This window comes from Geotrypetes seraphini, chromosome 5, assembly GCF_902459505.1.
Source record: "Geotrypetes seraphini chromosome 5, aGeoSer1.1, whole genome shotgun sequence".
NCBI classification, from domain to species: Eukaryota; Metazoa; Chordata; class Amphibia; order Gymnophiona; family Dermophiidae; genus Geotrypetes; species Geotrypetes seraphini.
The window spans coordinates 95,587,797-95,602,811 of record NC_047088.1 but is presented as its reverse complement, the minus strand read 5'-3'; the positions used below and the strand labels follow the sequence as shown (position 1 = coordinate 95,602,811).

The 15,015-nt window shown below is 42.8% G+C and overlaps 1 long non-coding RNA gene across 1 annotated transcript in view; it reads left to right on the top strand.

Annotated features, from left to right (window-relative positions):
- Window positions 1-15,015, top strand: part of LOC117360694 — a 135,120-nt gene that overhangs the window by 13,435 nt on the left and 106,670 nt on the right. Inside the window, exon 2 of the long non-coding RNA XR_004539490.1 lies at window positions 10,103-10,169. This is a non-coding gene — a long non-coding RNA (uncharacterized LOC117360694). The remainder of the gene's footprint in view (window positions 1-10,102; window positions 10,170-15,015) is intronic.

Genomic DNA, 15,015 nt, shown 5'->3' with positions numbered 1-15,015 from the left:
CACATTTCCAGATGCCCTCCAGCCACGGCCCTCAGTTTAGTGTGCCACGGTATCAAAAGGTTTGCGGGATACTATTCTAATGGCAGGTTGAAGTCACCTAGTAGTATTGAGGAAAAGTATGATAGTGCTGCATTGGATATGAATTTGTATGCTTTGTGAGTACATTTTGATCAGGGTCCAGGTGGTCTGTAACAACCAAGAGGTTGTTGTGCAGGGTAATTTTTTAAGTGATGGAGACAAAGACTGTGTCTGAATTCAAAAGGGCACGTGGGATCTCTCGGAGAGAGAAAGAGATAATGGTTACTGTGGATGGGCAGACTAGATGGGCCATTTGGCCGTTTTCTGCCATCATGTTTCTATGTAAAAGCTCTGCCTCTGGTTCACATAGGGAACTAATTTTCTTGTCTGCCAAGGAGTTCTTGTATGTCATAGCTATACCTCCTCCCTTTTTTTCTCTGCCTGTTTACTTGTATCATTTTTTAGCCTGCTGGGCAAACATCCAAAGTTAAGGGGTCATGGCTGTTCTTTAACCACGTCTCTACAATAAATATAATTCCTATGTCAGACTCTACAATCATGTCACGGATCAAGCAGATTTTGTTATAAACAGATCTTATGTTCACATAACAGCATGATAAGGGTTGTGATTTTGAGTGAAGTTTAAGGTTTTTTTTATAAATTATGTTTTTCAAATTTCTACAGATATTATTAGTGGTATTTCTATTCTGAGATTTCCTATTCTCATCAATATTCTGTGGTATCCTTTCCTTAAAATTTATTAGGCATTTCTGTGTGGTATTGTCTGGTAAAATTGGTTGCAGTTTTTAAAGATCAGATATAATAACAGGAATCTTGTTTTAAGAAATCTGAGTTAAGTTTGTAGTCTTAACAAGCCGCGCTAATAGCTGTTAGCCAAATGCTTGCAATCAATAACCATAGCATAGAGGTTTGCGTCATTCACCTCCTGCTTAGTGTTAAGGAAATTGTCAGTGTTATTTCAAAGTATCTAATTAGTCCAGAGGTTCTTAAATCTGTCCAGGAGGACTCCCAGCTGGTCGGATTTTCAAGTTATCCCTAATGACTATGCATGAGGCAGATTTGCATGCCTATCATCTCTATTATATGCAAATCTGCCTTATGCATATTCATTAGAGATATCTTGAAAATCCGACTGTCTGGGACCCAACTTAAGTAGGTGAGCTGATAGTATGTGTGGGTTGTTGGTTGTGATTTTAGGGCCTGTATATTTTGTGTTATTTTGTTTGTGTTATTTTGTTTGCGTCAATGTGCTCCCTCCAACATACTGTCCTCTTCTTTAGTCTGCATGTCTTTGGTGAGCAGGGTTTTGCATTGTCCTGTTGTACATAGTTGGTGCTAGTTGTGGGGGAGAGCCTGTGGTTAGTGGTAGGGCAGAGGCAGATCTTCTTGTGGACCTTACAGGCTCCCCTCTCTCACCCGTTCCAGTGTGCTGTCTCTTCCTTTAGTCCCGCACTGCTGCTGATGTCATCAGTGGGCAGGGCTTGTATTGTTCTAGTGTGGAGCACTCGATTGTTGGTGCCAGTCATGGGAGAGGGCCTATGGCCGGTGGAAGGGCAGAGTTAGAGCTTTTTGTGGACCCTCCAGGCTCCCCTCTCTCATCCGCTCCAGTGTGCTGTCCTCCCCTGTAGTTCCGTGCTGATGTCATCAGTGGGTGGGTCTTGTGTTGGCCCAGTGTGAAGCTCTTGATCGTTGGTGCCAGTCGTAGGGGAGGGCTATTACTGCATCTGATATAGCATTCTGCTCCTGCCTATGCCAGTTCCAATGCCAAAATGGCTGCTTTGACCTCCAGTAGCAATCATTTTGGCAAAAGAGAGGACATGAGCAGGAGCGACTTGGGATTACTAACCTCCCCTAACTACCCACTAGGGGATGGAGGGAGGGTGTGGCTGGGCCCTATCTGCTTGTTTCAATTTTGGCAGATAGGGCCCAGCCCCTGCACAGAACAAGCAGCCACACCCTCCCTTAATCCCCTGGTGATCTAGTGGGTAGTGAGGGCAGGGCAGTAATCCCCAGTTTCAGCAAATTTTAGCCACAGATTTGGTTGGCTGGAGCTAAAGAAATCAGTTTTGGTCGCATTCTAATAAGTATCTTATGTGGGTTCTAGCTGAATGTCGTCCAGAGTGACCCTGCATAAATTCTAGTGATTTACCCAAGTCTAGTCAGACGACGATATTCAGGCTTCCTACACATATCAGTCTGTACTACTTTGCACTGCACGACATAGCCCATCATTTTTCCTGTTCTCTATTTCGTATCCTTTTTTACCATCTAACTCAGGGGTAGGGAACTCCGGTCCTCGAGAGCCGTATTCCAGTCAGGTTTTCAGGATTTTCCCAATGAATATGCGTGAGATCTATTTGCATGCATTGCTTTCAATACAGATTCATTGGGGAAATCCTGAAAACCCGACTGGAATACGGCTCTCGAGGACCGGAGTTCCCAACCCCTGATCTAACTGAATTCCACCAGGTAGTCTGAAGGGATCAAAGGTGTTTATTCTTGTGGCTACAGTAAATCACAGTGGGGTTTTGTGGGAATGAGGAAGGTGCAAAATGCATGGTAAAGGGGAAAACCTTAAGGATGCTATTACACAGCAATTCAACTGGAATTGTCATAGAAGGTCATATGAATGAAATGGACATGTCATTTACAGTGATTCCCAACCTGTCCTTATATATTTAGATATAGGAGCTCTGACCAATGGTCTTACAGTAATTCCAACCTGTCCTTGGGGAACTCTAGCCAGCCAGGTTTTCAGGATATCCACAATGAATATTCATGTAATTTTGCATATGATAGAAGCAGTGCATGCAAGTTGATATTCATTGTGGATATCCTGAAAACCTGGCTAGCTGGGATTTCCCCAGGACAGGTTTGGGAATCAGTGCTGTTTGGTAATGTTTGTATTTTATTGTCAGTTCTTATGTTGTACTGTTGATATGGGCCTTCAAGTTTGTTAGAAACCATCTGGCTGATATTCAAAAGCGTTTAACAGGGCAGGACAGTCTCCTGGTTGATTAAACCCCACTGAGCTGGTTGCCCACCAGTAATCAACGCTACTGCTGAATATTGCCTGTGACCACCTCTGCATTATCTGGTTAAGCACCGGATTGCTCTAGAGGAGGAGTTGGGTAGGGTTACCATACTTTTCTCCAGGAAACCCCAGACACATGACCCCACCCTGTTCCACCTCCAGCCTCACTCCATTCCACCCCAGCCCCACCTTCATCCCACCCAGTTCTGCCTCCAGTCCTGCCCCCACAAAGCCTTCTCTCTTCTTCTGGACGAGCTATGGCCACGTCTGGAGGGCCTGGAGCATGTGCGGATGTGTGTGACATTATTCGCTCATGCTCAGCCCTCTGCCCAGATAGCAAGCCGAGAAACCAGTTGAATATTGGACCTGTTGACCTGTTGCCCAGAGCCCAGATAGCACTGACTATCGGGACCTAATTCAGCCGACAGCCATAAGCAGTTAAAACAATGCTGACCGTCATCGGCTGAATATTGACTGGCATGTGTCTGTCACCTAAGAATTCCCCTTGTGTTCTTTCTTCTGTGTCTGGTTGTGCTTTTTTTTAAAGAAGAATCAAACTGGTAGGTGATGCTTGTATTTTATAGGGTTCTGGACAAAAACATGAAAGAATTCTTTTTTTTTTTTTTTTTAATTTTTAAGAATATGAAATTATATATGTCCTCATCCTACTTCAATAGAGGAAACAAGGAACCTTTTGCTTTTCTTCCACAAGGGAGATATAAAACTATTATAGAAAAAAAAAAAATAGGTTGACAGCTCCAGATAGGGCCATTCCTAAGAAAGGAGCCATTAAATGGATGGAGTAGCCTAGTAGTCAGTTCAATTACCATTGAGGATCAATTACCACTTTATAATTTCAGTACAAATATGTGTGCTCTTCTGGAACACAGAAATTTAAATATATGTGACCTGCAAGCTTGAGAGATGTTTTAGTGGTGGACCGTCAGTTAGAATAGGTTCTCTCTGCTCCTGGAGAGCAGTCACAATACAATATCAAGGGGTTTAGATGGGATTTGTACCACTAGGCTGCCTCATTGCACTGTTGGGATGACTTTGTGGCTCGTCCCTATGGCTTGTTTTTCTATGATTTTCTCTAGGAATTTTTTTTTAAGTGGTACTTACAGATGGCTATTTTCAGCCTGAAAATGTCTAGCTCCAAGTTATAATCAAACCCGAAATTTCAAGGATTTTCTGGTTTGATATGGTTGTGTGCAGATTTAGATATCATATTGAATATGCCCAAGGGTGTAGCCAGCAGGGTGCAGTTGCACTCCCCAAAACTGAATGAAAACAAATGCAATAGTAAATGCTTGTGGCCAGCCCCACCAGGGCCTTTCCTCTGCCGCTTCACTTCTGATGTGGCAGAGGAAAGGCCTTGGTAGGGCTGGCCGCAAGCAGCCCGTTTACAGTGTTTCCTCTGCTGGCCACTTGCCGCCGCTGCTGCTTTGGGAAGGCCTGCAGGTAAGAAATATCATCTCCAAACATGGAGGGGAATTGATTGGAGGCCAGACCCCAAACGGGGGAGGAAGAGGGTTTTTGGGTTAGGAGCAGGACAGCAGGGAGATGCCACTGGTGGGGGGGGGCAGAGAGTGAGAGAGAGCAGACCCACAGATGGAGGTGGGGAGGGGAAGGGGACATGGATGGTGGATCCACAGGATGAAGGGAAGGGAAGAAGTCAGAGATGGAATGCGGGACCCATAAGTGGGGGAGGAAGAAAGTGACCAAGATCAGAAAGGAGGATGGGAAAGAAGGGATGAGAGCAAGAGAGGGAGTGGGGTGAGGGGACATGGATGCTGCTACATTCTGGAAACATATGTAAAATGAGTACTCTCTGCTTCTGTTATTCAATTTTAGTCTTCAGTCAGTTGGTTTAAAACCAACTTTGTAAAGTGACTTACAGCAATTTAGTGCAATTACTCGGATTTTGGCGTTGTAAGGAAAACGATGGATATAAGGACAGAGGATCACTTGAACGTGCTGTGTATGTTGGGTGTGCATGATAAGGTGGTTCGGGGAAAAAAGGATAAAATAGAAAAGGAAGTTCTGGAAAGGTTTAGCACAGATAGAAAAAAAATTGTTTTAGTTTTAAGTTGAAGACTAAGTAACACCACCACAGAGCTCTGTGTATTTCAGCATAGAGCCCATGTATGGTAACATCTCTACAGAAGCTCATATAAACTACTCTGAACTGACTCCCCAGTCATTAGTAGCGGTATAGAAGCTTTCAATAAACATAAACATAAGTTTAAAATAAAAACATTTTTTCAATAGCCTATTTTGTCATGTCCTCCAACCTTGAACAAAAGTCTGCTTACTTAGCTGATACCCATGTATTCAAGCTTGAGTCCAATTCCAGTGTAGTTATCTTAGTCTAAGATCGTTTGCAGCCTCCTGGCTCAGATCCTGGCTACGCCCATGAATATACCCCCCTCAATGTTGCTATTATAAGCCTAGAGGTCACTAAAGCAACCAGTATCTTTGTTTAGGAAGTTTTTGTTGTACACTGGTTAGCCAGATTACTTAGAGACTGCCATTATTCAGCTCCACGTATGACTGCAATAGCATGTTTACCTTCTTTCAGAGAACTAAGATTATGCGTAGATCATTACAGCTTTAAGATGTTGATCTAAGCTGTTTGTAGACGCATCCTTTTGGTCTGTCTTTCCTAACGTTGTTAGGCATTTTGTAAGATTTTTTTTAAATACGTTACTGAAGAATTTGTAGCTCTTGTTTTGATATGTGTTGATATCATTTTGAAGATTGATTTGTATTATTTTTGATCTATGTATGTATATTTGAAAACCGCTGAAAGCCAAAAAGTAGGGAATAAAGGTTACCTGTCATAACTCCTACCACAGTGAGATCACTGCCTGCTGTACTGGATGCCCAGATACCAGAATGCTTTTGAGAAACAATGTCATTCCTTAATGTTTTGCTGACACACTTCCTCCTCTTTAAAAGCATGCTAGAGAGCTGATGTTTGTTTTTATAGTTCATTTCCTGTCAACCCTGTCTGTCTGGACTTGAATTGTTTCACAAAGGCCAGAGAGCAATCGAGCTGTCATAGCTTTTTGAGCAGGAACTGTGCAGCTGAACCCCAGATATGGAGCAGGCTGTTGGGTAGTTTTCATTTTTGGAATCCCAGGTTAGATTTGTGCATTACTAAAAAAATTAAAAAACAAACCTAAAAATAAATAAAAACTAAACCTTAGGCTTATATACAGCATCTTCTCTATAACAGTAGAGCTCGGCATGGTTTACAAGAAACTTAGAAAGGAGAACAGATACAATATGGATTTGGAATAGTATGGAGAGGAGCGGAATCTACAACTTTGAAAATAGCCAAGTTTTCAGATGTTTTCGAAATGATTGGAAAGAGCCCAGATCGTGCAGATGAATAGGAAAATCATTCCACAGCTCAGTAATTTTGAAAAGTAGAGACTTCCCTAATTTGCCAATGTAGGTAACACCTTTCAGCGTAGGAAAGGACAATTTAAATTTTTGAGTAGATTTGGTAATTTCAGATCTTACAGAATTCCGAGACAGGGGAATTAAAGGAGGAAGGATGCCATGCAAGATCTTAAATGTTAAACAGGCACATTTAAAATAAACCCTGGAAATTATAGGAATCCAATGAAGTTTTTGCAAGAGCAGAGAAGTGATCAAATTTACTTTTTGCAAAGATCAGCCTAGCAGCAGTATTCTGTTGAAGTCTTTGAAAGCTTTTCTTGGTCAAGCTTAAATAGACTGAATTACAATAATCCAACCTCGAAAGGATGATTGATTGAACAAGGACAGTAAAGTGTTGATGATGGAAACAGGATCTCACTTTCCTCAACATATGGAGACTAAAAAAGCATTTTTTTACCAGAGAATTAAGATGGTCAGTGAATGAAAGTGTTGAATCTATAATGACACCCAGAACTTTACTTGAGAATTCAATCTGCAGTGAGGATCCTGAAGGCAACAGAATGGACGAAGTTAGCTGCTCTAATTTTGGGCCAAACCAAAGTAACTTTGTTTTGGACTCGTTCAGTTTCATTTGTAGAGTAAGGGCCCCAGTAGCGTAGCAAAGGGGGGAAGTCCGCCCCGGGTGCAGCCTTAGGGGGGTGCATAGCCGGCCCGGTCCCTATCACGCTCCCACCCTCCCAACGAGAGCAGCAAACCTCCCTACAGTAGAGTCAGCTGCTTTACGGTTTTCTCCTCCCTCTGCTGCGTCACTGATGATGTCATCAGTGACGCTTCACCGGCAGGAGAAAGCCGCGAAGCAGTCAATGCTACTGGAGGGAGTTTGCTGCTCTCGCTGGGAGGGTCGGAAAGGTTCACTTGGGGGGAGGAAAGATAGGAGGGTCAGCGGGGGTTCGGCTGAGAGGTGGAAGAAGCAGTCTGCCTCTGTGCTCCAAGGTCTGGCGCCATTACCTTCTTCGGGCAGCAGCAGCTTTTACAATTCGCTGCTGTTGCCGGCTTCAGGCTTTCATCTCTGCCGGGTCCTGCCTACTTCCTGTTTTCATGAAGACAGGACCCGACAGAGAGGAAGGCCTGAAGCGGGCAACAGCAGTGAATTGTGAATGCTGCTGCTGCCCGATGAAATTCAGGACACCAGGAGGAAAGGGAGCAGAGGGGGGAGAATTGGGGAGAGTGTTGAAGGAAGATGAGGGAGGGAATGAAAGGAAATGCCAGGGCTTGGAGGGAAGAAGAGACGCAAGGGCATGGAGGGAAGGAGGAAGGTATGCAAGATCATGGGGAAAGGAAGAAGGAGATGTCAGAGCATGGAGGGGGAGGGAGAGATGGAAGAAAAGGAAAGGAGAGAGATGCCGGGAATCAGGGAAGGGATGATGTCAGACCGTGAGGTGGGAAGGAAAGAAAGGAGAAGAGGGAGATGCCAGAGCATAAGGGAGAGGGTGTTGACAGAGAGAGAAAAACGGAGAGGTGACAGAGTTGAAATCAATCATGTACAAAGGGGAGAAGGGGCACGGGATAGATTGTTTATGGAAGGAGCATAGAAAGAGGGAAGATGCCATATGGAAGAGAGAGAGAGAGAGGGTGCACACTGGATAGAAAGAGCACAGAGGGCAGTGTATGGAAGGGGCAAGATAGAGGGTGAGTAGTAGATGGAAGGGGAAGAGAGAGGGAAACAGACACTGAATGGAAGTGTGGGGGAGCGGAAGGACAGCTGCTGAATGGAAGTGTGAGGGAAAGGGGGAGCAGATGCTGGAAGGAAATGGGGAGGAGAATGAAAAAAAGGGCACATGCAGGATTGAGGGAAGAGGATAGAGTTAGTTACTGGAAGGGGTGAGGGAAAGAGGTGGCAAGCTATAGGTAGACACAGTGAAAGAGGGAAATTGAGGACTGAATAGTAAAAAAGAATTTAGACAGAGGCAGAAAATAAATTGAGAAGGAAGACCAGGGAAGAACAGGAGGAAGGGAGCGGAGAGAGAGATGCCAGAGCAGGGGGGAAGGAGAGGAGACAGATACCAGATCAATGGGGGTGAAAGGAGAGATGGAAGGGGGAGGCATACAGTTTCTGGAAGGAGCATAGAAAGAGAGAAGATGCCATATAGGGGAAGAGAGATGGCAGACAGTGGATGGAAGGAAGAGAGTAACAAGAAGATGAGGAAAGCAGAAACCAGAGAAGACAAAGGTAGAACAAAAATTTTCTATTTATTTATTGCTTTAGGAGACATGTGTCACTGATTCTGTGGTATTGCATTGTATGCAGAGTCCAGCTTCTTGCTGGTTCAATTTAACCTTTGTCTATGTATTTCTATTATCCCCCCTTTTACAAAACTGTGGAGCGTTTTTTAGTGCCAGCCGTGGTGATAGCAGCTCTGATGCTCAGAATTCTATGAGCGTCAGAGCTGTTACCACCGTGGTTAAAATCCACACTACAGTTTTGTAAAAGGGGGAGGAATAAAGTTTGTGATGACATTCCATACTAGGCGAAGGTGTGTTCTGTGTGTTCGAAAGACATGGTTTTCTGTTAGGATTGACTGCAGGATTGATCTGTACTAGTCTGGCTTTAGTTTTACAATGGGTGTATTGCTGTTGTACTTTTCACTGCAGTATGTAAGATGCTGCCTTTTCCTAGGTACTCATGTGTGATGTGTGGCTTGTTACTAAAAATCATGTTTTTCGTACAGATGGGGGGGGGTTCCAAAAAATGATGGGCCCCAGGTGTCACACATGCTAGGTACGCCACTGAAGGGCCCAAGACTGAAGTTTCATTATACATTCTATTATATTCCCAACGAAGTTAGTGAGGTTCGAATCAATCTCAAGGAGAACAAAGATATCATCTGCATATGTAAATAGTGTTTTACAGGGGGATAAACGGAAAAGTTTCAAAATAGTCATGTAGATGTTGAAAATAATAGGTGATAAAGGTGATCCATGTGGGACTCCGCATAAAGGCTTCCAAAAGGATGACATGGTGCCATTCATATTAACAGTATTTGAGCAAGATCATAAGAATTTAGAAAACCAGTCTAAGACTGTGGTAATCAATACCTATCTCAGAAAGTTGGTAAATCAAAATATCATGGTGAACGACGTTGAAGGCCGCCGATAGGTCGAATTGTAGCAAAATTGCAAACTTATTGCACTTGCAATTGCTGAACCTTAGAGATTAGTGAGATCAGTAGAGATTAGGTCTGAATCCGTGTTGGCAAGATAAAAGAATGGAAAATCTCTCTAAATATGATGAAAGCTGAGCGGATATAATGGACTCTTAACATTTTGGCCAGTAGAGGAATATTCGCTATAGGTCAATGAGGATGGATCTAAGTCAGCTTTCTTCAATTGTGGGGACAGAACAATGTGACAAATCCAAAACTTCACCTCACTCTACAAGAAGAGGAAATAAGTACGGTAATTCTTTTGCTAAATCTCAAATCTGAGATAGCTACCTCTGATATGTTGTAAATTTTACATTAAAAGTGTTCCATCATCTTCTAATCTTTTCAGAAGTAAGACAAACCAATAACATCAGGTAATTAATTCCTTTATTTTTCTTTTTCTTTCTTGTTGCAGAGATCAAGAAAGCTAATGATATCGAGAGAGTGCCCTTTTTCATGAGTTGGATCGGACGTAAGAGGAGGTAAACTCAGAGAAGTGAGAAAACTGCTGAATTCGATAACATCTTTATTAGCTTTATCATCTAAATGAAGATTAATGTCACCAATAATCAATAGTCTCTGGAATTTTAGGAAAGCACTTGTTATGGTCTCGAATACTAGTTTAGAAAATTTAATTCCAAGGAATCGGGGATGATAAAATAACAGAATACCTAATGGGTGGCAGGAGAGCTCATCGTTAGCAGTAGCTAACATATATTCTAGCGATGCATCGTTACCTTTTTCAAAAAGCTGTACATGGAAAAATGATTTATAGAGAAGTGCTAAACCACCTCCATTCCGGCAGTTTCTGGAAGAGAAAAGACCTCGATAGCCATGGGAACAGAGCTAATTTTAAGTAAATAAATCATCTTTAGCAATCCATGATTCAGTAATGCACAAGAAACCAAGATCAAGATCCCCTTGTAAGTCATTTAGTATTTGAACCTTTTTGCATACTGATCTGGCATTGCAATATATTATCGGGACAGGAGTAGAGAGTCATAGGCTAGACTAGGTAAATTAGTAATTGGTACAGGCTTTAGAGAGGCATAATTGACATCCTGGAAAGGTTTCTTAGAAGAATAATTTCTAGTATGCACCAATACGGGAATTCTAAGACCAAGGCAGATCACACTGTTACTGTTGAAGCCAAGTACCTTGGGGGAGAGAGAATTTGCACAATGGGTGAGATTAAAACATATTCTATTTTGGAGCATGATGTGGTAGTCTGGTGGGTACACTTCGTTTATGACGACCCCAGTGTTGTCTGTGAGCCAGGATTCTGTTGCCACTAGGAAGTCCAGTGAGTATTCCTCTATTAAGCCTGCAATCTGAGTTCCATTCTTATTCATGGATCTTGTGTTTACTAGGCCTCCTCTTTTCATGGTGTATTTTGTTTTTGTGCTTGTTGACTGTGCTTGTTTCCAAAGTACATTATTTGATTGAGGAATGATCCTATGTACCCTTCTTATGCTTATAAGCTGTAGATGTATTTTGTTTTGTGCTTGCTGGTTGGTGTCTGGTTTTTGTGTGTGTGTAATCATAGTAACACACACACAAAAAACAGACACCAACCAGCAAGCACAAAACAGTTCACTTCAGTTGTTGGAAAAATAATGGAAGTGTTGCTGAAAGAAAGGATAGTGTACTTCCTTGAATCTAATGGGTTACAGGTTCCGAGGCAACATGGCTTTACAAAAGGTAAATCGTGCCAAACGAACCTGATTGAATTTTTTGATTGGGTGACCAGAGAGCTGGATCGAGGACATATGCTAGATGTAATTTACTTGGATTTCAGCAAAGCCTTTGATACAGTTCCTCATAGGAGGCTGTTGAACAAACTTGAAGGGCTGAAGTTAGGACCCAAAGTGGTGAACTGGATAAGAAACTGGCTGTCGGACAGACGCCAGAGGGTGGTGGTTAATGGAAGTCACTCGAAGGAAGAAAAGGTGACTAGTGGAGTCCCTCAGGGTTCGGTGCTGGGGCCAATCCTGTTCAATATGTTTGTGAGTGACATTGCTGAAGGTTAGAAGGAAAAGTGTGCCTTTTTGCAGATGATACCAAGATTTGTAACAGAGTAGACACCGAAGAGGGAGTGGAAAATATGAAAAAGGATCTGCAAAAGTTAGAGGAATGGTCTAATGCCTGGCAACTAAAATTCAATGCAAAGAAATGCAGAGTAATGCATTTGGGGATTAATAATAGGAAGGAACCGTATATGCTGGGAGGAGAGAAGCTGATATGCAAGGACGGGGAGAGAGACCTTGGGGTTATAGTGTCCGAAGATCTAAAGGCGAAAAAACAGTGTGACAAGGCAGTTGCTGCTGCCAGAAGGATGCTGGGCTGTATAAAGAGAGGCGTAGTCAGTAGAAGGAAGAAGGTGTTGATGCCCCTGTACAGGTCATTGGTGAGGCCCCACTTGGAGTATTGTGTTCAGTTTTGGAGACCGTATCTGGCGAAAGACGTAAGAAGACTTGAGGAGGTCCAGAGGAGGGCGACGAAAATGATAGGAGGCTTGCGCCAGAAGACGTATGAGGAGAGACTGGAAGCCCTGAATATGTATACCCTAGAGGAAAGGAGAGACAGGGGAAATATGATTCAGAAGTTCAAATACTTGAAGGGTATTAATGTAGAACAAAATCTTTTCCAGAGAAAGGAAAATGGTAAAACCAGAGGATATAATTTGAGGTTGAGGGGTGGTAGATTCAGGGGCAATGTTAGGAAATTCTACTTTACGGAGAGGGTAGTGGATGCCTGGAATGCGCTACCGAGAGAGGTGGTGGAGAGTAAAACTGTGACTGAGTTCAAAGAAGCGTGAGATGAACACAGAAGATTTAGAATCAGAAAATAATATTAAATATTGAACTAGGCCAGTTACTGGGCAGACTTGCACGGTCTGTGTCTGTGTATGGCCGTTTGGTGGAGGATGGGCAGGGGAGGGCTTCAATTGCTGGGAGGGTGTAGATGGGCTGGAGTAAGTCTTAACAGAGATTTCGGCAGTTGGAACCCAAGCACAGTACCGGGTAAAGCTTTGGATTCTTGCCCAGAAATAGCTAAGAAGAAAAAATTTAAATAAAAAAAAATTTAAATTGAATCAGGTTGGGCAGATTGGATGGACCATTCGGGTCTTTATCTGCCGTCATCTACTATGTTACTATGTTAATCCTTTGTTGCCAGTCTGTTGGTGTTGATCTTAAGAGTGAGGTAATGGGAGGGGACTGAATTAGTGAATCTTTGAATTCCTAGAAAGTAAATATTGAGAAAATTGCTGAAACAAATTGATTTTTTTAATGCATTTCTTGCTATGTGGGTAGGTATGTGTCCAACCTCTTTATCTCCTATCTGTGTACCACCAGTCTCGCTCTCTTTCAAATCCTGGCCTACCCTGTCCAACTACTTTCTCTTAACCCCTACCCTGTCCTATAATTTCTCATGCTCTCTCCTCCTGCCCACAAAGGCTAGTCCTTTTGCTCCTATTCAGAGCTCTAGCTCTCCTCCCTTCCTGTCAGTCCTTCCCTCACACTCTGTATTCCTCTCCTGGACTCCTCAGTTTGAGCTCTTCCCCAGCCCTTCTGTCTGCTGATAGATAAGGCCAGGCCAGTCCACTGTCCACAGGCTGATTCATGTACTGCACTGATGTGTCATCCTCTGGCTTACAGCTGCAGAAATCAGCAGAGAGAGAGAGATGCAGGCACATGGGCTCCCAAATAGTATTCATGTTGTATGCAGTGGCAGCAGTGAGCAGTCAGCTATAGAGGAAGGGCAGCTGTACTACAGGTTCAGTTTTACAGGGCTCAGGCTGCACTGAGGCCTAGTAGGGGAGATGTAGCGAAGCACCTGTTTTGATGGAAGTAGGTGGCAGGCCATGCTCCTGGCAGTGTAAATTCAGTGTTTTGACCAGACATTTAATTTGCACCAGTTGGGAGAGGGAAAGTGGAGTGAACAGAGACTGTTTTGCATCAGGCAACAGCAGAAAATACACAGAGACATACACTGTGTGACTAAATAGGCCAGTGCTCTTCACTAAAGAGCCACTTTGGATCCAAATCAGCTGAAGGTGAGCCACCAAATATTCTACATATGGCTGAAATACCTCTGATCAAGTGACCAGCATGTGTCAACCAGCATATATCAATGACATCCATGCCTTCCATCCCGCCTTCAGATTTTTCACTGTGGATATTCTTAAGGAGGTGGGTATTTCAAAATGCTCTCTCTTCTATTGAAAAATGCCTTATACTTCAAGCATGCGACTCCTCTCCCAATCCACTTCCTCCTTTCTTTCACGAGCATGAGTAGAGAGGCTGAACATAGTGAAAAAAGGTCTCCAGTGGCTGCCATTCACCCCTGGGTCCTGCATTGAAAAACACAGATGGATACTTCAGGGGCAATACTTGGGCACAAATTGGATGGCAGAAGCTACATATGCTGACAAAGGAGGCAGGTTGATCTGTTGCTTGCTATACACATGCAGAGTGGAGTTGGGCTTTGGCGTGGGTTTGAGCAAGTGCAGGCTACAATTACTCAATGAAGATCACATATGTTGCTAAGCAGGTGTAAATATATGCAGGTGCATTTTACCTATGATTTCTGCAGGATTTATACAAATATTTTATAAAAACATGGAACTGTCCATGTGTGTTTGTAAAACAACTGTAAACAACAAGACGCATATGGTGTATAATAGTCCTTTTAAGGACGGTAATGGAAATCTATTCCTTGCCATCTTTTAACCTTTTTAGCTTATTTTACATAATTCTAGACTTTTTATACTTTGTTCCCCTTCCTATTGTTTTGATCCCTCTTCCCCCCTCTCTTTCTCTTCATACAAATTGTATTTCTCCCCCTCTCCATCTTTGTATCGGTAAGTTTGTTTGTAAGTGAGTTTGATTGTTTGTAACACTGTTTGTAATTTGTTTTTAAAGTATATTTTTATTGCACTCTGTTTTTATATTATGTAAAACCACTTTTAATTTTTAATAAGGCGGTATATCAAATTTTTAATAAACCTGAAACCTAAATCACTTTTTGCCCTCTTGGTCTAGGTAATTTTTTATAAGATAGCTCTCAAGTGTATGACGTGCTCGCAATAGACTATTTTTGTTGTCAGCTAGTCTTCTCCTGCTCTGATTTCTAGTTCAGTTGGAATAACCTGGCCTTTTCTCCATTTTCACACATTCCACTCCCACCTTAGACAGCTGTTCTAACAGACTTTGGCCTGCTCTAACAGACCTTTATCCTGTCAAGATAGTAGCATGGCCACTAGATGTCACCATTGAACAATGACTGAAACTCCTTTCCACCTCCTCTTCGGGGGCTGCGGGGAGC